This window comes from Adiantum capillus-veneris, chromosome 17 (genome assembly GCF_014529385.1).
Source record: "Adiantum capillus-veneris isolate H3 chromosome 17, ASM1452938v2, whole genome shotgun sequence".
NCBI classification, from domain to species: Eukaryota; Viridiplantae; Streptophyta; class Polypodiopsida; order Polypodiales; family Pteridaceae; genus Adiantum; species Adiantum capillus-veneris.
This window is the reverse complement of record NC_140947.1, coordinates 7860475-7882825: the sequence shown is the minus strand read 5'-3', so window position 1 is coordinate 7882825 and position 22351 is coordinate 7860475. Positions and strand designations below refer to the sequence as shown.

The 22351-nt window shown below is 43.6% G+C and overlaps 2 pseudogenes; one reads left to right on the top strand and one right to left on the bottom strand.

Moving 5' to 3' along the window:
* Window positions 1–2577: 2577 nt before the first annotated feature.
* On the bottom strand, window positions 2578–21786 carry LOC147436764 (scarecrow-like protein 30; annotated as a pseudogene).
* Window positions 21176–22351, top strand: part of LOC147436763 (FT-interacting protein 3-like) — a 65111-nt pseudogene continuing 63935 nt past the window's right edge.

Genomic DNA, 22351 nt, shown 5'->3' with positions numbered 1-22351 from the left:
ATCAAACAAAGTTTTTTTAAGAAAAAGGATACACCATAAAGTCATTCCCTCCCTTCCTTAAAAGGTGTTTTTCTCCCATTTAATGAGTAACACTTTTTCCTCTTTGTCTTTACTTCTGGTTGCTCTCCCTTAGCACTAGCCTATATTGCTCAACTACGTTCAAATGGGATCAAGGGTGGAGCTGAAAAATAGTGAGGTGCGTGCATTGTAGGCCATGCGATCAGATGGCCCGGATTTATAAGAGCGCATGATGCGAATTTGCAAATTGATATGTATTTACATTTAATGCATTGAAATGCCACATACTTCACTGAACGCATGTGAGTGTGGTGGTTAGAGCACATGCATCACAAGGGGAGGTCGTGGGTTTGAGGCTCAAGGTGGACAACAAACCTGAATTTACTTACCGATCCGAATTTACTCTCGCCCTGAAATTACTTGACGATCTGAATTTACTTTCCCGCCCCAAATTTACAAAATTACATTTGACGATCCAAATGGCCCCCATCGTCGATTCCATTTAAACATGCCCGTGCCAAATAGTACATAAGGTTGCATTCTTGCCCCACCCCTTTGGCATGGAGCCGTTTGCAAACTTGTTGGCAACATGTTCCCAATTTTCACGTTGCCATTTTTTTAGTGGAAACACTCCATGCAAACCAAAAAAAAAGAATGGCAACATGTTGCCAACATTTTGGAAACCTAGGGGGAAGAGAGAGAGAGAGAGAGAGAGAGAGAGAGAGAAGAAGAAGAAGAAGAAGAAGAAGAAGAAGAGTATTTTAACGTCGTAGTAAACTATCCCAAGAGACCTTAAAGATCTATCCGACAAGGAGAGTTGAGATAGATAGATAGATAGATAGAGAGAGAGAGAGAGAGAGAGAGAGAGAGAGAGAGAGAGAGAGAGAGAGAGAGAGAGAGAGAGAGAGAGAGAGAGAATCATTAGAAATTAACTCGGACAATTCCATCTTCATATGTGTAATTGTGTGAATTCTCCTGAAAGTACAACAATGAGAGTGGAATCACTGAAATGGATGAGATGGGTGCATAGCCTAGGTTATAATGGTGGTCAAGGTGAAGTCTAGAGTCACCTTGCAGTATGAAGCTCAAAGGAAATCTATAAGCCAAAGCACGTACAACCTACTCTATGTAGTCATCATGACCTCCATGATCCATCTTGTGGTGATGGGGGAGTGAAGCATCTCAAACATCTTGGATGTTGATAGAAGGACTTGGTAGATGCCCTCCATGTGTGTGTGTGTGTGTGTGTGTGTGAGAGAGAGAGAGAGAGATAGAGAGAGAGAGAGAGAGAGAGAGAGAGAGAGAGAGAGGAGAAGAGAAGTGAATTGAGCAAGACACATCTTGAAGATGAAGAACTTGCACTACAAAGCTTTACTTGCATATGTTTGATTTTTGAAATTCTCAGTGCAAATCTAGGAGCTGGTTCAATACCAGCTTAGTGGGCCTTCACATGGTGGGTTTTCTAACCCACACTCTCCATATAAAGGTCTTTAGGATGCGTCCCACAAACTTTTGGAAATATGCTAAAGTTTGCATAATTTGAAAGAGTATAGGTATTTCTATAGTTTAAAATAGAAACTTAACTATCCCTCCCTACTTATACTTATAGGCTAAGTTAGAAAGCGCTATTCAAACATGCGAGAGCCCAGAAGTTGTTTATCGACAACTTCCATCCACAGTCCTTGCTCACACTTCTCTACACTCAAGCTCGGTAGATACAATTCCTCTTGCCAATATGTCAATACATCATACGCATTTACAGAGATAATTGTTCAGAGCTTCTCAGAACGACAGAGTAATCCAAGTCCTTTCTGCTTGCTAGAATTTTCAGCATCACCATCACAAGAAGTTTTGGACAAATTCTCATTATAATTCCCACATTGTGACTTACCTCAACATCATGAGTTTCTGTGAGGGAGGCACGGCATACCTAGCTAGGTACGAGTGGGGGCAGGGGACCGTCGGCCCCGGTGAGGGGGCCGGTGGTCCCCTCCCCCCAATCGTACCTAGCTAGGTAAGTGGTGCCTCTCAAGCTTCTACCGCATACCTAGCTAGGTACGATTGGGGGCAGGGGACCGCCGGCCCCGGTGGGGGGACTGGTGGTCCCCTGCCCCCAATCGTACCTAGCTAGGTATGTGGTGCCTCTCGAGCAGAAGCTCATGATGTTATGCATTGTATGAAAAACATTGAAAAAGATTCTGTTTTCCTACATGAGAATAGTTCTAAATCTTCTTGTGAGCATGCCCAAACTATTATATTCTCTCCTTACTAGTAGCCCTGCAACAACCCCCACATCCCAAAATCAGCAAGCTTAGCCACAAATGCACCATCCAACAATATGATAATTTGTGGCTTGATATCAAAATGCAAGATTGGCTGCTCACAATCTTCGTGCAAATATTTTAATCCCTGAGCGATGCCAATGGCGATGTTATAACAATTAATGGGCCAATCAAGAAGAAATAATATGTACACATATATATTTTCTGAAGAGCCCCCAATGTATTTTACACCTTATGATATGTTCTTAATGCACAGAGCAATGTATAGGTATCATCTCTATCTGTTGAAAATGGGTTTCCAGGCAGCCATAGTAAGCATGGTGCGTCCCTTCCAGCCCAACAACATCCATCCATTAGCATCATCATGAACAAAAAAATATTTATGATAGTGTTGCTTTACATGGGACCTTGATCTAGACAGAATGATTAAAGGTATAGGCAGCAATTCAAAGCCTGCCCTTTTTATGTGTGCATCCCATTGCCTGTACGTCGGAGGTCTCTCCACTATTTCAGCCCCCTCACAAGCCACAATATTTAGAATATTAAGGGCATGGTACCTCCTTTCGCCAATCAGCCTGCCCGAGTCATCACCACACAGGGTGTCGAACATATCCATTAGGTTGGAGTAATAGGAAAGAGTTTCTCGAAAGCGGGAAACAAAAAAGGGTGAATTGCATGCTGAATTCAGCTCTCATGTCAGTAGAAGGCGCGGGTTAACACTAGAATGGTAACAGGACACTTTTATGTCCTTGGACATAAAAGTGGGTTAACACTAGAATGGTAACAGGACACTTTTATGTCCTTGGACACTTTTGTGTCCTGTTAAGTGACCATTTTGCTTGAATTATTTGAAGAGTATGAAAATGAATTTCTAGGTGCTATATGTCCACAAAGTTGCCTTATGAGCTGAAAAAAACTTAGCATTTTTTTTTTAGTATCGATCTCACCATAAACCTTACTCTTGCACAACATTTTTGAACCTAAACTGTGTGAAAAAACGAGTCCTGTTTTTGGCCTTTTTTCAATTTTTGGCAACTATACTACTCTAAACTTCATGTTTGTGAGGTTTAGATGGCTAGAGGTTAGGCCTTCATAGTTCTCAACATGTTTTGATGCTTGTAGGGAGAGATAAGCGTTAAAATTGAAAGTTATGACCAATTTATAAGAATTGCATAATCCTGTTTTTTGGCCAAAATTAGCACTTTTATGATTTTTTTGGTGGCTATCTTGATATCCAAATTCAATTTTGATTGTGTAATTGTAATGTATAACATAAAGCTAATCTTCCTTGAGTTTTGGGGGACCTAATATGCTATATAGCATAGTATATGATGATGGTTGAGTTTTTTGATTGCTGAAGAATACGATACATTTAAGAGTAGCAAGTATAACTTTCTCAATATTGCTAGTTTCTTAGGCCAATTGTGTGTATTTTGTAGGTAGTAACCGTATCTAATCATAGACTACAAAGTTGGCTAGATATTGAGTAGTTTTTATGGGTTTCTAGAGGTCATAATGCTAAACCCAGTTTTTTCATGTTTGCTGTATTTAGCACTTTATCATTGCCCCCAAGGTTCCAATTGTAAGAGATCCATTATCCTTTTTGACATGCTCCATGGCTTTTTTTGAATCCAAAGGCCCAAAGGAAACTAAGAAAACATGTATATAGTATCTGTATTGAGCGTGACTATAGAAACTTTGATGATAGGTCCGCAGAATGGTAAAAATATAACTTTTTTGTACCTATTTTTTTTTACCAAAAAAAATTAGTGAGGTAAAAGCAACCATATGTTTTGGTCACCAACCCATTGAAGTTAACGAGGCATTTTATCTCATGTCCTACAAAAATCCCCAGTCTTATTTATATGCAATCAACCGTAAGAAATTGCTGTTTTGGGCAAAATGCACTGGTCCATCAACTTTGGAGGCTTGTTGTGACCAAGGGATGAGAAAAATTACAAGTTTCTCATTTTTTCCATATGTAGTAGTTATTGAACTATAAGCTCATGAAAGGATTTTTTAAAAATGAGTGGATCTACTATGGTTTTGGAATTTTTTCCCAAAACCCTGAAAGGACACTTTTATGTCCTGTTAGGTTACCATTCTAGTGTTAATTAAGGCTGCGCATGCTCATGAGCAGCTTTTGGCGAGGGGAAATGGTGAAATTAGAATTAACACTCTCATCTGCATGATGGTGGAGGCGTTGCATGCAATTAATGACCAAAACCTCACTTTCCTGAAGATAGAGAGAGGTTGGATCAATATCTTCCCAGTGATAGGAGACAATGGCATGGAATTGGAAGGGCACATTGTAAGTCTTTGTAAAAGTAACTTATGATTTTAATAATTGTGGACTTCTTTCCACCTACCTCTTTTCCCATAGTCCTTACACCTAATTCCCACATGGACCCCTTTTACCTATGCAAGTCTCAACATGTGTCTATTCCCACCTACCTATAACTCACATGTGATGGATAATCCTCACTTCCTCAACTTGTATATAGATCCCATTAGCTGTCCTCATTTGTAGCAAGGTTTTCACTCTCCATTCAAGTGCAATCTATTGTCATTATTCTATTTCTATCTTGCACTCTCTTATGTCTTGACATTAGCATATTAATTAATAGTGATATTAATCACATTTAAGTTAATCTCTAAGTTCTCACATGGTATCAGAGCGATAGAGCTTAAGATTAATTTTTCTAATTAGCGCTAAGAGTCTTCCATCTCTCTAGTCCACACTCGAAGCCTCACTCTCCATTCTTTTCAAGGAATCCGGAACCTCAAAAGATGGCTGAGTTAGCTTCTTCATCTTCCGCATCCACCTACAAGCCCCGCTACATTATCGATAAGCTTAACGGCACTAACTACCAAGTGTGGAAGATTCGGATGGAACTCTACGTCACGCAGCTGCAACTTTGGGACGTCACGTCAGGAGTCGAAGAGCAACCTGACCACTCCGAAGACAAAGATTCAACATACTTCATCGACACCTATAATACTTGGCATAGTAGAAACAATAGTGCCAAGATGGAGCTCATTCTCCATTGCCAAGATTGGCAAGTCCAAATGGTAAAAAAGCTAACTACTACTAGCGCCATTTGGAAGTTCTTCGAGAAGAACTACGAGCACACTGACCTCGTCTACCAAGTTTCCTTGATCAAGAAATTGGTAAACACTACCATGCAAGAGGGTCAGTCATCCTCCAAGTTTTTGGAGATGTGGCAAATACTTCTAGATGAAGTACTTATCTCAAGGCTTGCCATCCCTGAAGAGCTTCAAAGTATGCTCTTATTGGCTTCTCTACCTGCATCATGGAGAGCCTTTATCACTACACAAGCCACCACGGCTAACTTGCAGCTACAAAATCTTGTAGCCAAGATCCATCAGGAGGAAACACTTTGCGACCACGCTAGCAGCTCGTAGAAATCCATGGCACTTGTCACTATGACAAGAAACTCACGCCCTTACAACGGCAAGAAGCCTCAACATTCGGGCCCTCCTCGACAACACAATAATTCTGGAAGAAAGTCACAATTTCAAAGCCACCACAATCACCAAAATTCAAAGCAATGCGCCAACTGTCATCGCTTTGGAAACCTCACAAAGGACTGTCGGCAACCACGCAATCAAGGTAATCGTCCTATCTCTCACCCTAACCTATATCCTTCTTACCCTCAAGGGGGGACACGCCATGGCCATCCATCTCCTTTTATTTATGGTCAAGCTCATTATGCTGATATATCTACTTATGATAGCCCATCTTATCCTTTGCAACTATATGCCACCACTATAGCTATTCCATATCCCAATATCTGGCTACTTGATATGGGCGCCACCCATCATATGACATATCACCTACACTGGCTATCCAACATCACTTATCTAGAACACCCTCTAGAAGTATGCCTCGGTGATAATACCATCCAGTTCTCCAAAGCCTATGGAGATGCTGTCATTAACCTACCTAATGGCCTACACACCACTATTTCTCACGTATATTATGTCCCTGGTCTCAAGAAAAATCTCATCTCTATCAGCGAGCTAACCGACAACGGCATCATCATCAAATTCATGCGAGAAGGATGCCACATTTCGGCACTAAACAAAGATGGTCAGTATGTCACACTTTTGGTTCCCAAAACTGGGCGTCTTTATCCATTGGGTGATTCATCGCCTGCACATGCATCTGCATCATCCATAAAAACACAAGAAAACACACTCAAATGGCATTATAGACTAGGACATATTTCTCAACATGTTTTGCACCAACTCACTCATCGCCAACTTGCACTAGGTCTTCCCAAGCACCTCACTCACATCACACTTTGTGAGGGCTGCATTCTTGCTAAAGCACATCATGTCCCATTCCCCACTTCATCATCATGAGCCACTGCACCTCTCGACCTCATCCACTCTGATGTTTGTGGCCCATTGCCCGTCAACTCCCTCATTGGCAATAAGTATATGCTTACTTTTATAGATGATTTCCCAAAATACGCAACTACTTACTACATGGCCAAGAAATCCTCAACCTTCTCTCATTTTTGCACATTCAAGGCATTAGTTGAGACTAAACATGGCTGCCACATTAAAACTCTCCGCACAGATCATGGTGGGGAATACACTTCTCATGCATTCAAAGATCTATGTCTTTCTGCTGGTATTCGACATGAATTCTCCATCACCGACCACCCACAACAAAATGGACGTGCCGAGCGCAAGAATCGCACACTATTTGAAGCTGCTCATGCCATGCTTCTTCAAGCTAGCCTCCTAGACGCCTATTGGGAAGAAGCTACCGCCATTTCATGCTACATTCAAAACCGCATTCCATCCACCCGCAATCCTACTACTACACCCTACATCCTCTGGCACGGTCACCCACCTCATCTTGGTCACCTTCGCATCTTTGGAAGCATTGCATACCCACTTGTGACGCAACCTTTATCAAAACTCTCACCACGTGCTCAACGCACAAGTTTTGTCGGCTATGGTGATCGCTTTGGCATCAAGGCATACCGCCTCTATATCCCAGACCATCACAAGTTTATCTTTGCCCGCACCGTCATCTTTGATGAAGAATTCATCATCTCAGGAAAATCTTCTCCACCATTGCACCCTTCATTCTCATCACCAGTCCACTCTTCTCATCAATCTTTGTTGACAGCCTCACCCACACACACACCCATGAAAATTTTCCACCCTTCTAGGCACAATCTTGAGCCTCCCTTAACCATCTAAAGGCCTTTCCTCATCGCCCATCCACCTCCTCATGTCTCACATTCTCATGCACAGCCAATCGGCAACACTCCTGCACCACCTCTTGCACCCATCTCCTCACAGTTGACACCATCACCAACACTGTCCGTCCCGACTACCGCTACTTCCATCACACCGCAGACACTCGGTGCTCCACCTCGTGAGCTCCCATCACCTTCGCTACCGGTCTCACCTTTTTTCCGCAACTCCCACAAAACCTTGCTAGTTACTCCCATCCCAGAAGATGTCGACGAAGTCGAGCCTCATAGCTCTACTTCTGCCACCTCGCCATCGAAACACACTTCGACTATACACTTGGACTAAGCCGCCTCTAGCTCGCATGGTCGCACCCGCTCTCTTCGCGAGATCTATGAAGCCACCAATTTCTCTGCTGTCCTCAGTGATGAAATGATTCTTGAACATCCACCAGAGCCTCTTGAAGATGCCCTTCCCCTCTCTGTTCTCGATGCCCTCGCTTCTAGAGAGAGCAAGGAGTGGCATGCTGCCATATTGGATGAACTTTAAGCCCTCAAAGAAGCTAACACTTGGGAGCTTGTGCCACCTCCTAAGAATCATAACATTGTCTCTTGTAAATGGCTCTTAAAGAAGAAATACCACCCCAACGGCTCAGTTGATCGCTACAAGGCATGCCTTGTCGCTCGCGGCTTCACTCAACAACAAGGTGTGGATTACTTCGACACCTATTCGCAAGTACTGGGTATGACTGCATTTCGGCTTCTTATTGCACTTGCTGCTAAGTTTAATCTTCTTTTACATCATCTTGATATAAAAACTGCCTTCTTACATGGCTTGCTCCAAGAGCTCATCTATATACTACAACCTCCTCATTTTGAAGACCCTCACCACCATGATTATGTATGTAAACTGCATAAGACCATTTATGGCTTAAAACAGTCTGCATGAGAGTGGTACATCCGCATGCACCACTACTTGCTCAAATGTGGCTGGGAACGTCTTATGGAAGACTACAATATCTACATATGGCAGACCTCTAAAGGCATGGCTATCTTAGGCCTCTTTGTGGATGACATTCCTCTTCTTGGCACATCAGAGTACATGTTGCTACAAGCAATTGATTGCATCTCTCATGAATTCCCAGTAACCCACAAAGGACGTATGACTTATTTTCTCGGCATTGAGGTCATAAGAGATCCAGCAGGTAAATTTATCCAATTATCCCAATCCAAATACATTGAAGAACTCCTCCTCTTCTATGGTATGTCTGCTTCAACCCCTGAGTTTACCCCTTTGCCTGTTAAGCACAAGCTTGCTCCTGAATTTCATGATTACACTCACACTGATGCACTCTACTGCCCATCCTTTCATTTCCCAAAATTCTGCGGACAATTACGTTATCTTATCTCTTGCACCCATTTCGATATTTTATACACAGGCCATATCCTCTCTCGCTCTATGTCAAAGCCCTGTAAAGTGCACAAGCAAGCTGCAAAGCGCACCCTTCGCTACTTACGCACCACTCAACACTATGCCCTCACTTACTATTACGACCCCTCTAGCCCCATCTCTATTTCAGGATATGTTGATGCCAACTGAGCTGGCGACGACCCTCGATGTTTTTCTACAGGAGGCTATGTGTTAACCCTCACGGCACACGGACACCCATCACCTACGATGGACGCGTATTATGTATTTGGTAGAGTCAGGTACCGGGCTTGTCGGACCAATAGGGAAAGGTAGAGTGATCGTCGATGAGAGGCGCACTTTAACTTGGACATTCAAGGGATTAGTTGGTTAAGTATGGGCGCCCAAGTGTGAATGGGGTGACCTCCTATAAAAGCCAACTAAACCTAATTTTTACTCATTCTCTCATTTGTGCAATTGAAGAGTGCTCTTGCTCCATCTCCATCTTCTTCTTCTTCACCTCCTTGTGTGTGTGTGTGTGTGTGTGTGTGAGAGAGAGAGAGAGGGAGAGTGTGTGTGCGATCGAGCATTACGAAGGCACGACGGCGGCGAAGCGGTTGAGCGCGGCACGACTGCAGCTTCTTCTTCATCGCGGCGAGGAATCCACCACGAAGGCGAGCGTAGAGCGGTGAGTGACACACCCTTTGTTTTCTTGAGCTTGCTAGTTTAGGCTTGTTGTGTGCTTGGAGCCGTTTGTGGCTCGCATACGGTGTATTGGCAAGTCCTTTGCTTCGACAGTGTGGCAAGGAGCGCACATTTTTGGCGCCGCTGCCGGGGATATGCCCTACACTAAGCTCGGTTAGCACTTTACGCTTCCTTGTGGTGCAATTTCTATCATAGGAAAGGCAGGGAAAGAGTGTGTGGAAGGTTTCTGTTTTTTGCGTTTTCTGCAATTGCTGTCAAGTTTCAATTTCTGCTATTGTCTGTGTTTTTTCAATTTCTGCAATTTCTGCATTTTCAAGTTCGGCGTTTTCAATTTCTGCAATTTTCTGCATTTCTGCGTTTTTTCAATTTTCTGCAATTTCTGCGTTTTTTCTGTATTTTCTGCAATTTCTGCATTTTCTGCATTTCTGCGTTTTTTTGTATTTTTTTCAATTTCTGTATTTTCTGCATCAACAAAAAAAAAAGTAAAAAAAATTTTGGGAAAAAAAAGTTTTTTGAGAAAAAAAATAATAATAATTTTGAAAAAAAAAAGGAAAAAAATTCGGAAATTAAAAACGCGAGCGAGTGGGCGGCGATATTTTTCGAAAATAAAAAACGTGACTCTTAAAACGGACGGGTTGGTTTGTATAAAAGATAGATCGGGATCGTTTTCCCAAGCCCAAGCCCAAGCCCAAGCCCAGGCCTCAGTCCTCAGTCTTATGATATATACTAGACTCACTCTTATATATATACCCTACTCCCTCAAGAGAGAATGAGAGCATGTGGGACAAGTCCTCCACTCTCCTCCTTTCTCTTCCCACTTGCACCCTTAGACTTTCTAGTTTGGGCCTAGTTCCCTACTGGAAATTGACAGTTTTAGGGATTCCGAGGGCATAGAGTGACCAAATGGAGGGCTGTAAAGCACGGCACGACCCTCTGACCGATACGCTCGTTTCGAGCTATCACATGGCCCATTCCACGACACGCTCTAAAAAAAATCTAGCAAAAAAAACAAACAAAAAACACGCTAAAAACTAGTCACAAGGCCTCCTAGAGCAGCTTTTTGACACCTTAGGGTATCAAAAGCACATGCACTTACGCTCTGGGCGGGTGCTAGAACACGAGCATATTGAGGGTGCCTCTGTTCATACGGACACCCATTACCCATCCACGATAAGCTCTAGACCCTCAGCGGGGACACAAGGTAGCACCACCCAAGACCCTAAAATAGCCGCTAGTGATTCCTCCTCCGACTCAGAAATCATGGAAGCATACCCTACCCAAAACACTGAGAGAGAAGGCCATGCACCTCCCGAAGCTCCACAGCCTAGTACTAGTATGTTTAGCCGTTTCATGGAAACATTAGGTAGAGCTACTCGCTCGGAACCTGATGCAAATGAAGCACACGAAGGGGGTGGGGAAGTGGACTCTCCTTTCACATCGCACGTGGACCCCACACCCCCAAAGAGTGTCCATGTGGATATCCTACCAACTTCTTACCAAGAAGGCCCTGTTGAGCTGCCTCCTTCAGAAGTTCCCTCTAGAGTACCGTTGGTGACAAGTAAAACCACGGGGAGCAACATTGCTTCTACCTCACAAGAAACCATTAACACGTCGACTCTAGAAGGATTGTTCATTAATGATCATTGGACATATGACCTCCACACTGAGGTGTTGACGGATCTACACTCTGGCCACGCCTACCATGTAGGATGGATAGAGATTGTACAATCCACCTCTAGTGCCACGAGCATCGAAGATCAACAGAAAATGATCTGTAATGTTATCCATGGCATTATTTAATCAGAAAGGCAAAACCGAGGGGTAAATATACTCTCAAATGGCCCCATGAGATTTCTGGATACGAGCAAGGCTCAACAGCCTACTCTATCTCAAATGGAGACTCCTCTAATGAGCCCCATGGACCCATCTTACGTCATTTCACCTGGGGTCTCTATGCAATCTGAGCCTCCGAGCGAAAACTTTAGCTTCCCTAACTTGGCTCAACCCTCTATCAAGGAAAACACAGTGCTCACTCCAGGGATAAGCCTGACAGAGAATGTACCGATGACATCTACGGTTAGCGCAGTGCCACTACCTAGTGTCGTAGTACCTAATATGGGGCCTCCACCATATGTGCCTCTAGCCCCTTATGCACACATGGCCCCCACACCTCCAATTGTACCACTTGCTTATGCTCCTCGAGTGCCGCTCCCTAGCTCTTATCCGAGTGGACCTATGCCCGGTTATGTTCCATATCCTGCATCATCCACACATATGCCAAGACCAGTACCCGTCCCTCTCCCACATATGATTCCAAGAGTACCTCCACCGGCCCTGCCTCCTCACATAGGTGACTTGGCAGCGTTTGCTCAAACCATAGGTCGATCTATCGCGGAAAATATGCGTCATGCATCTGATAGAGAGCCTAGAAGTAAGGCAGTACAAATTGCCAAACTCACGCAAAAATTCAATGGGGACGAAGATGCTAGAAAACACATTGAAGTGTTTGAACAAGTATGTGATTCCTTAGGGGAACGCAACGAACTACATAAGTGCAATGCCTTAAGCTTGACATTAAGTGGGAAGGCTAGAGATTGGTATAGGACCCTAAGGGTGGACGAGAAAACAATCTACCCTACCCTTCGAAGGTTGTTTCTAAAGGAGTACATACGAGAAGGTGTGCTTTGGGGTGTAGCATCTCAGCTACAGAAGGCCGAACGTAAGGAAGGAGAGTCAGTAAGGGACTTCATTAGTCGTCTAAAGCACTTAAACTCTCGCTGCCCTGTAAATGAGCGCTTCAACAATAACCACCTGCTTGATCGATTCATTCGAGGGTTGAGGAATGAAGGAATCTATAATGGACTAGTGATTAGAGGTATCACAACCTGGGAAGATGTCACTGCCAATGCAATCCAATTAGAGGACAACTTGATGATAGCAGGCATGAGGGTGTCTACTGACACGAGATCCACTAGCTCACAAGCCATTGAGTATGAACCCATGACTGCAAAGCCCATTGCCAATGAGCCAAAGGTATTTGAGACATTCTTGACAGACCTCACCAAGGCAATCCAAGAGTCTCTTAAGGATAATCGACCCCCTCAAAATAGTCACATGTATCCAAGAAGGGAGCAACAATGGTGTTCCATTTGCTTAGGTCCACATAGCACTAGTGAGTGCTCTACGTTTAGAGTAAAATTTAATGGAACTTGCAACGCATGTGGTAGGTATGGTCACCAAGCTAAGGATTGTTTAATGATCAAACGTATGATGGCAAATAGACCACCTGTAGCCTGGACGGATGCACCTCGAGCTCCTGTATTGATGCCTACTCCACCTGTTGAGCAACTACCGCAACACATGGTCCCTAGATCTCAAAATGTTGTACAAGCTACACCGTTACCACCTCCTGTGCTAGGACCGCAGCCCCCGCATCCAAGAGTCGCCCCTATGAACCAAGTGGGTTGCGAGCCATCAAATGCTTATGCAGATGGCTGTGAGGAGGAAATAGACACTAGTATTGCCTACGGACTTGATACATTGGAAGAATGTCCTATATACTACATGGAAGATTGTTGGGGGCAAGTCAAGCCGGTTTATCAAGCTGCTGCTGTCGCATCCAGAGGTCAAAATATCAACACGCAGGCTAGGAGGCCACCTCTTCAATGCTACGAGTGTGGGGGACCACATCGAGTAGCGGAGTGCCCTATTAGGCTGCAAAAGAATGCTGCACAGATGCAAATGAATCAAGGGAGCACGTCTGCAATGCCAATACTCACATGTAATCGTTGTGGCATAGATCACTTGATTGCCCAATGCCCCTATAACCCAAATGCGCCTAAAATCACACCCCTGAATTTGGTCGAAATTGCTAGTGTGACATCGCCAATATCACCCGTCGCACCTGCTTATGCGATTACACGGTCCATGCTTCAAGGGCCAGGACATATCCTCGAAGAGAGAGATACCATTTCAGTTATCCAAGCAAAGAAAAAGAAGACACGAAGGAAGAAGTCGCAGAATACGGAAAATTCAAAGCCAAGTTCCAAAACAAACATAGGAACAGGAGATGACCCCGTGTATATGAATGACCTCAAGGATGATTCAGATTCAGTCGAGACAATGGAGACTAGAACCAATACCACAAAGGGAAAGACCGACAAAGAAAACCGTAACATGGAACCAAATGAAAACCGAATAAGAGAAAACCATAAAGAGCCTCTGAAAACACCACAAGTGTTTCCAAATCCAATCCAAGACCCCCAAGATAAACCGCAGGGGCAAAAAGGGAAGAATCGTAAAAAGAAGATTGGGACGTACCCAAACCCTGTAGACGAGATTAAGCAGGTGAAACATCTAAGAGATTTAGTGGAGGAGACTCAAAGGAAACTAGAACCAGAACCCATGCAGGTCAAAATTCATGACACAGTGTTTCCCACGCAAGTTCATCCACCCCACATGAACCATAGACCGTTAGCCATATCTAGTATCATCCAAGAAGGGAGTGAGGACAGGACATCAGAAAGTGAGCATACACCCTTCTTGTTGGAAAGGATGTTTAACGAAGGAATACCTGATCCCATTGAGGAATATGAGATTCCATCCTCACCAGTTCCTAGTCAAGGACCTACACCCTGCAAAACGCCAATGAATGTTGCCAAACTAGTGGACTTCATGTCTTCTGAGGTCCGAACCACGATCATAGCAAAGCTGTATGGAGATCCTGAGTTATTCCTTGCACTTCGAGCATTCCTTAACGGAGAGCTACGAACGGGATTACCGCAGTTTGCGCAACCAAATAGTCCTGACTCGATTATGATTGATGAGGAAAATCATGTGCAATCACTTGACTTAGATGGACACGAGTCTGTGATCGAGGTACCCATTAACGAATTAGGGCAGTATTTTGAAGGCGACGAGTCTAATGCGACCCTACCCATCACTACCAAGGGATTAACTATAAAGGGAATTCTTGATGGTGGTGCGGGAGTTAGCATCGTTACAAAAGATTGTTGGGAATCCATGGGAAAACCCCGCCTCAGTGTTACTAACATTGTGGTAAAGATGGCAAATGGTACCATAGCCAAACCTATGGGGATGCTCAAGGATCTTAAGATCAAAGTTCTAGGACACAAGGTACGACATACGTTCATTGTAATGGATTTCTCTAAACACCTTATGTCATATGAAATGATTTTAGGACGACCATTCATGAGGGAAGCACAAATGGTTCACGATTGGTCTAAGAATCATGTCTATTTGCAATTCCAAGACTCTGTCCTTAGAGTGGATTTGGTGACTGGTAAGGTACACCCCTTAGGGAGTAAAACCATTATTGATCATCGCTCTGACACCACGGTTCACTCGGCCCCACTACAATATTGTTACACTTGTAAGAAGGATACAGACATTGGCCAAGATTCTCCTTACATGGATGTGTTACCGGGTATGACGGAATCAGACAATGTAGATTGGGTACACCTAGCATCAACCATAGACACTTGGGGAAATAGGGGGACGACCTGGGTAACACATGAGGGGGATGAAATTCCTATACCCTTAAATATGCTACAAGCAATGCATATCGCTTCTGACAAGACTCATCCTAATGTAACGAAGAAAACATACAAGTGGGTCCCTAAAGCTTCTTTAGTGACCATAGCTAGTGCTAAAAAACAGAAGCCTTGTAAGAAACGTGCCACTCGCTCCAAGAAAAGTAAGAAAATGTTGCGATGGATCCCTAAACGACTATTGGAAGCCCAAGGCTACTATCAAGGAAATGATCAAATCTGGGTGCCAAAACGTAGATTGTGCTCTTACCTATCACCTGACCCAAGTGAGCTCAATCCCGTAGTTCCAAAACGAATCAATGATCGTGAAAAGAAAAAAATCACAGAATGTTACACACCCGCTCCCGAGCTAGTTTGGGTACCAAAGAAAGAACGATTTGTTCCACCTAGCTCAGGAAGGGGGGAGTCCCATGAAGATTCTAGCTCCTCATGTAATACATCCATAGAGGTAAAAGCTTCTACACAGCCTCCATCTATAGTAGTGGACCTCCATGAAGCTACAAAAGAATCCACACCTCCCAATGTTCAAGAATCACCTGATGAACCACTTCAAGTTCAATCCTGGGAGAGTACCTTACCACCGTTGCAACTTGAAGAGGCACCTAGGGTAATAACAAACTACTGGCAAAAATCCTCACCTATTACCAACTGGAACAATTGGTTTCAAAGGGTGACAAGCTCATTTCAAACGGTATGATCTACCCAAGGAAGGGGGGAGTGTTTGCTGACAGTCATCATTCATTTGTTTCCCTCTCAACCTTTTTCCCTGACCTCTCAATCTCCAATCTTAGGGAATGTATATATATAGCCTTATACTCGCAAAAAAACAAAAATAGTAAAGAGCAAGAGCGCCTAGCAATGAGAGAGCACCCTATCAGATCTTACATATAAGTCTAAATTCACCGTGTCAAGTCAAGCAACACACAAAAACAACTCTTATGTTTTAAAGGCCTAACCAAATCTATCTGTCTTGTCAGAAATGGCTACTTCACCAGAGGCATGCACTTCTATTTTTGATGAAAGGTACCCCTTGTCTTTTCAACAAGTGTTCTACGTATGCTACCCTATACTTTCTTGCGAATGGGATTTGATAGAGAGCCTTGCATGTGAGAGAAATTTTGAGGAGTTAGAATGGCTGATACGTCTATGGCTAACTAGTGATCCCTACCCAGTAGCGAATGTGTCTCCAATGGCACATGCTTATTCTTTTGCACAAGATGAGTATCCACGCATCACGAGGTTCTTGATTAGCATGCTTGCACAAGAGGATGATGAAGAGGAACTAATAGAGACCGAGGAAGACTATGGCCTCACGGACAACGATTTTATTTATCTAGATGATGAGGATAGAGGCCTAGCCTTAGGGTGGCCACCCGGTTTATATAATATCCTCTTTCCTTGATTCTAAAAGGGGTGACAGATAGGTAGGTTAGGGGTTTAGATTGTGTTTTGAGTTTGTTTTTTAGGAGTTTTAATTTTTCCCACTGATGTGCCTCCTGGAGGTATTCCTTTTGTTTCCTAGTGTGTACAGGAGCGTGTTGCTATTGATAGGATTTGGACCTTCATGGAACCTTTCTCTCGTTCACACTTCAAATCAAGCGCGACCATCAACATAAACAGGTGTTTCTTGTCCATTAGCATTGCCTTTATCTTTTTGCATCCATGTTTGTCTGCTTTGATTGTGATTGGTAGCATAATATTCAGCGCATTGGCTTAGTATCAAACATTTAATTCAATGTAATGTTTTGTCATAATCACTTGTCTAGGTTTAAAAATCAAGCAGTCCGACTAAGCTAGTTTGACCAAGTTAGGTGTTAGAGATCTTCTCTTAATACCATGGGGAATGCCTTCCTAATAATCAATGGTTACTTAGGTTCTTAATCCGATTTAGGCAGCATTGTGTGAAATGTACTAGGGCTTTCTAGTGGGCTTAACCCTAGTGACGTTTAGCTTAAGAATTATAAAGGGAGTTTACTAATGTGATGAGCCTGGGGAGGGTAACAATGTTTTATGACCCCCCAAAGTTACAAAATTTAAATGTTGAAAATGAACAAACAAAAAATCGAAGTGCCACAATGTAAAATTTTAAGCTGGAAGAGAAATCTCAGCTTGATTTGGTACTTCACTCACATGTATTGCCTATGGTACTAGAGCCCTAGAGGTTCCCAGTGTGGGCGCTTTTCCTTGAAAAGCAAAAAACCCAAGGCATACAAAATAAGCACACACATCGTAATTGAATCACTGTGAAAAGACCTTGGGGGGTCAAAGAAAAAGTAATCAGTCAGGCGATGATTTCATGAGAAATTCCTTTTATGGTAGCTTAACTACAAGGTTTTCTAGATATAGCCTCTAGTCAGCCCTTGAACATGAATACTTGGCTCTCGCGATTAAACAACTTAATTGACCACAGAAAATTAAGAAGCTTACCCATGGTATTAATATTCGATCTCTAGTGCTTTTCGACCGTCAAATTAGCGACCCCAGACTTGTTTAATTTTTTGCCTTTACATCTGTTTATGCATTTGATTACATTGCAATTTAATGTTCATTGCTAACAAATTGTTTGAAATTCTTTGACCAATCAATTTGTCTACCTAAAACTGCATATGCTTTTTAAGAGAATGCAATTACTGTGCCAATGTTGTTTGATTTTGCAGTGACTGAAGAAGGCTAAGGACATTCATCTCAAATGCTCTTCCACCTCGACGATCCAGCTTCAACTCAATAGCTTCCGAGGACGGAATCTACATCAGGAAGGGGGGCATGTTAACCCTCACGGCACACGGACACCCATCACCTACGATGGACGCGTATTATGTATTTGGTAGAGTCAGGTACCGGGCTTGTCGGACCAATAGGGAAAGGTAGAGTGATCGTCGATGAGAGGCGCACTTTAACTTGGACATTCAAGGGATTAGTTGGTTAAGCATGGACGCCCAAGTGTGAATGGGGTGAGCTCCTATAAAAGCCAACTAAACCTAATTTTTACTCATTCTTTCATTTGTGCAATTGAAGAGTGCTCTTGCTCCATCTCCATCTTCTTCTTCTTCACCTCCTTGTGTGTGTGTGTGTGTGTGTGAGAGAGAGAGAGAGAGAGAGAGAGAGAGAGAGGGAGAGTGTGTGTGCGATCGAGCATTACGAAGGCACGACGGCGGCGAAGCGGTTGAGCGCGGCACGACTGCAGCTTCTTCTTCATCGCGGCGAGGAATCCACCACGAAGGCGAGCGTAGAGCGGTGAGTGACACACCCTTTGTTTTCTTGAGCTTGCTAGTTTAGGTTTGTTGTGTGCTTGGAGCCGTTTGTGGCTCGCATACGGTGTATTGGCAAGTCCCTTGCTTCGACAGTGCGGCAAGGAGCGCACACTATGTATTCACTTTGGCTGGTGGTCCTATTTCTTGGCAAACCAAACGGCAATGTTCTATTGCAAGTTCTTCTACTGAAGCGGAATACGTTGCTGCTACTCTTGCCTCCCGCGAGGCTCTTTGGATCTCTGAATTGATCAACGAATTGAAGCTACCCTTCAATATCTAGACTGATCCAATCACTCTTTTTTGTGATAATCAGTCTACCATCGCACTTACTTCCTTCTCATCCAAGCTCAAACACATTAAGATAAACTTTCATCTATTGAAAGAACTAGTCGTAAATGGCTTCATCAAGCTAGTGTATGTTCCATCTGTAGAAAATTGGGTAGACTTTCTCACCAAGTCTGTGCCCGCCACTAAACAAACAGCTTCATCGCGTAATTTGAGTTTGATCCCTACTGGATGAACTTCTCATTGAGAGGGGATAGCATGTATCTACGACATGGCTACTTCACAAAGCTCTTTTGTTCATGAATCTCAATGTTACAACGAGAATTCCACCCTTAAGGGAGGATGTAAAAGTAACTTATGATTTTAATAAGTGTGGACTTTTTTTCACCTACCTCTTTTCCCATAGTCCTTACACCTAATTCTCACATGGACCCCTTTTACCTATGCAAGTCTCAACATGTGTCTATTCCCACCTACCTATAACTCACATGTGATGGATAATCCTCACTCCCTCAACTTGTATATAAATCCCATTAGCTGTCCTCATTTGTAACAAGGTTTTCACTCTCCATTCAAGTGCAATCTATTGTCATTGCTCTATTTCTATCTTGCACTCTCTTATGTCTTGACATTAGCATATTAATTAATAGTGATATTAATTACATTTAAGTTAATCTCTAAGTTCTCACAATCTTTGCATATGCTGCCAGCCGGCTTCCGTTCTTTTCTAGCCATTCCAATGAATTTAGGCTTGGATTTGAACAATCTATGCCTGTTATGACAAGCAAAGGAGGCCCCCCTTCACGATCTGCCAATGCTTTTATAAGGCAGGGCCATTGCATTCCATAAGAAATCCCTTAATCCAAAATATGCATCCTCAAAGCGCCCTCTGATGCCTTTAAAATATTCTGATTTGCAAAGTAATGCATAATCTTCGAGTATGGAGTCACCTCATACCACATCCTGGAGGCCTTTAAGAAGGACACCACAGGGAATGCGTTCTTGCAGAAAATTCTATATTGGTACCCTCCCATTCCTCCCATTCGAGCAATTAGAGCTTCGAAGAAGTAGTGGGCAGTGCGCTGCAAGCTATTCCCTTTTGCAGAGGCACCATGAACTTGGTATAATTCTTGCAAAATCTCACTTGCCTTTTTCACATCTCCAATCGCCAAAGCCTGTGCACAGCTCACAAGCAACTCATTTAGATCAACTACTTCGGCACTTACGCTTCTGGCAGATTGATTGCCATTGCATGCTGCTTTTCTCGACGATTTCTTTCTCCCCCCATTTAGACTCTTAGCTCTACCATTATTCGTCGACGTATTTAAAGGACTAGGCTTTCCAACATAGAGATCTGCATAGCCAGCTCTATCTTTAGACTCCTCCAGTGATATGTCTATGCTGCTTGGAGACTCGTAATTTAAAGGTAAGATGCCAAATTTCCTAGTTTTCTCCTGATCCTGCGCTTTCCCCCCATTGTGGAAGCTTAAGTCATTAACGACTCCAGCTGCAACACCCTTACAGACATGAGCGATCTTCAAAGGATCATCATGTGCCTGAGAAGAAGTTTTCTGTACTGTCTCTTGCTTGGCACAAAAAGCTCCTATGTTCTCCCGTTCCAAACTCACATCAACTTCGTCAAAAGCAGGCACAGAGTTGCTTGACACCTCAAGAATAAGGCTTTCCCTGGTTATCTTACTGAACGCATTACAGGATTCAGGTATGTCAGCATGCAGGTCACAATGGCTGCTCTTCTCGTATGGATGGGATGAATCAAAACCATTCTCTTGGATTGTACCAAACCCACAGATACGCTCAGAGGAGGTAGAATTAAGTGGCACGTACTCACTCATAATGTCATACAAGCTGCTCATGATGGCATTATAAGATGCTTCGACATGCATCATCCCGCATAGAAGGGACTTCCTCCTCGTCCTGCTCCTCCATCAACACCCCATTGACGTAATCTAAGAAGGGATCGACCATAAGCACATCCGGATCATCGGAAGAATTGGGGCCACAGCTTAGCTCCGAATCACAGCCACTACTCAGATGCTCAAGAGCTGCTTCCATGTCGAGTGATCAGTACGGAGAAGAAGGTGTGAAAGGGGGGTTCAAGCCCTGCTCTTGCACGAGCAGCGGTATGCTGCTGTAATCCTCATCGGGGGATTGTAAGTGTAGAGGACAGGGATACCATGAGGAAGCGAGAAGAGCGTCCATGAATGCAATGCAAGAGGCAGCATAGGAAGAAGAACAGGAAGCCTGCAATGATTGCATAGTCAAAAGTCGTCTCTGTTGGCTTCAACACAAACGTGCTTCGTTGAAATGTGGACACAGGCCAATTAAAAGCCGCCCCCCTTTGCAAGGACGTGGCCACCCCCAAAATTAAACTTACTTTTACCCAGTCCTTGGACGTGAAATGACGAATGCTGTGCTAGCTTCTCAAGGAAGCTGGGCCACACGATCTGCGCTTGATCTTTGCTGGCAGCATTGGCACATTATACCCCTCTCCTATAGCTTGCCTTTCAACCCTGATTTTGTTACAGAGGAAATCTCTATCGTTGCTGTGTGTCGCCTTCGGATCCCTGTCAACCCTCATCTTTTTACTGCATGTGCGCCTTGCAATAAGCTTCCGATCGCATTCTTCCAAGCTAAAATAGGTGAACGTCATCGCCAGAAAATTGTGCCCCTCCTTAGGTGGCCTTAAGTTAGGGGTTTTACCCTAGATTCCGACTCTAGAGGAGAGAAGCTTAAAAGGTCATTCTAACGTCTAGGCTCTATCTCCTAGCGTTTGATATGTGTCTCTCAAGTGGGGTTTCAAACAACGCATCCTTCGGATGGAGAGAGAGAGAGAGAAGAAGAAGAAGAAAAACAAAATTTTAACGTCGTGGGAAACTATCCCAAGGGACACATGGCGACATTTTTTGAGTGACTCATGTCTTTTAATATACAAGCGGTTTTGAATGACTAATCTTATACATTTTCTCAAGCTCACTTATGAGCTCACATAGAAAAACTCACATTATATCTCTCTCATTTCTCTTTTTTTTTTTTCGAATGTTTTTATGCATCAGATATGCATGTAAGTAAGTATGTACCTAGGTGTGTATGTGTGTGTGTGTGTGTGCGCATATATATTTATGTGTGTGTGTATCCGTACATACGTGTGCATGTGTGTATATGTATATGTACGTGTATGTGTCTATCTTTGTACATCTCTCTATGACACACATCACATTCTCTCTATCTCTTCCTTGTTGTCATCTCTCACCATACCCACCTCCCCCCCCCCCCCCCCCCCCCTGTGTGTGTGTGTGTGTCACACACACACACACATCCAAGCTGGCCAAATGTAAGAGCTAATAGCATGTGTTAGAAAGCTCCAAGAATTCTACTCCATTTCAAGATCACCATTTCAACTCTCTCTCTCTCTCTCTCTCTCTCTCTCTCTCTCTCTCTCTCTCGGCACCCAGCTGCTCCCCGCACGTAGGGTTTTCTCGCGCCCTCCCTGTTGCTCCCCACCAGGCTGCAAGGCAGCACCTGGTCGGGGGGGGGGGGGGGGGGGTAACCCCACTCTAGGGCTATCTTATCTTTC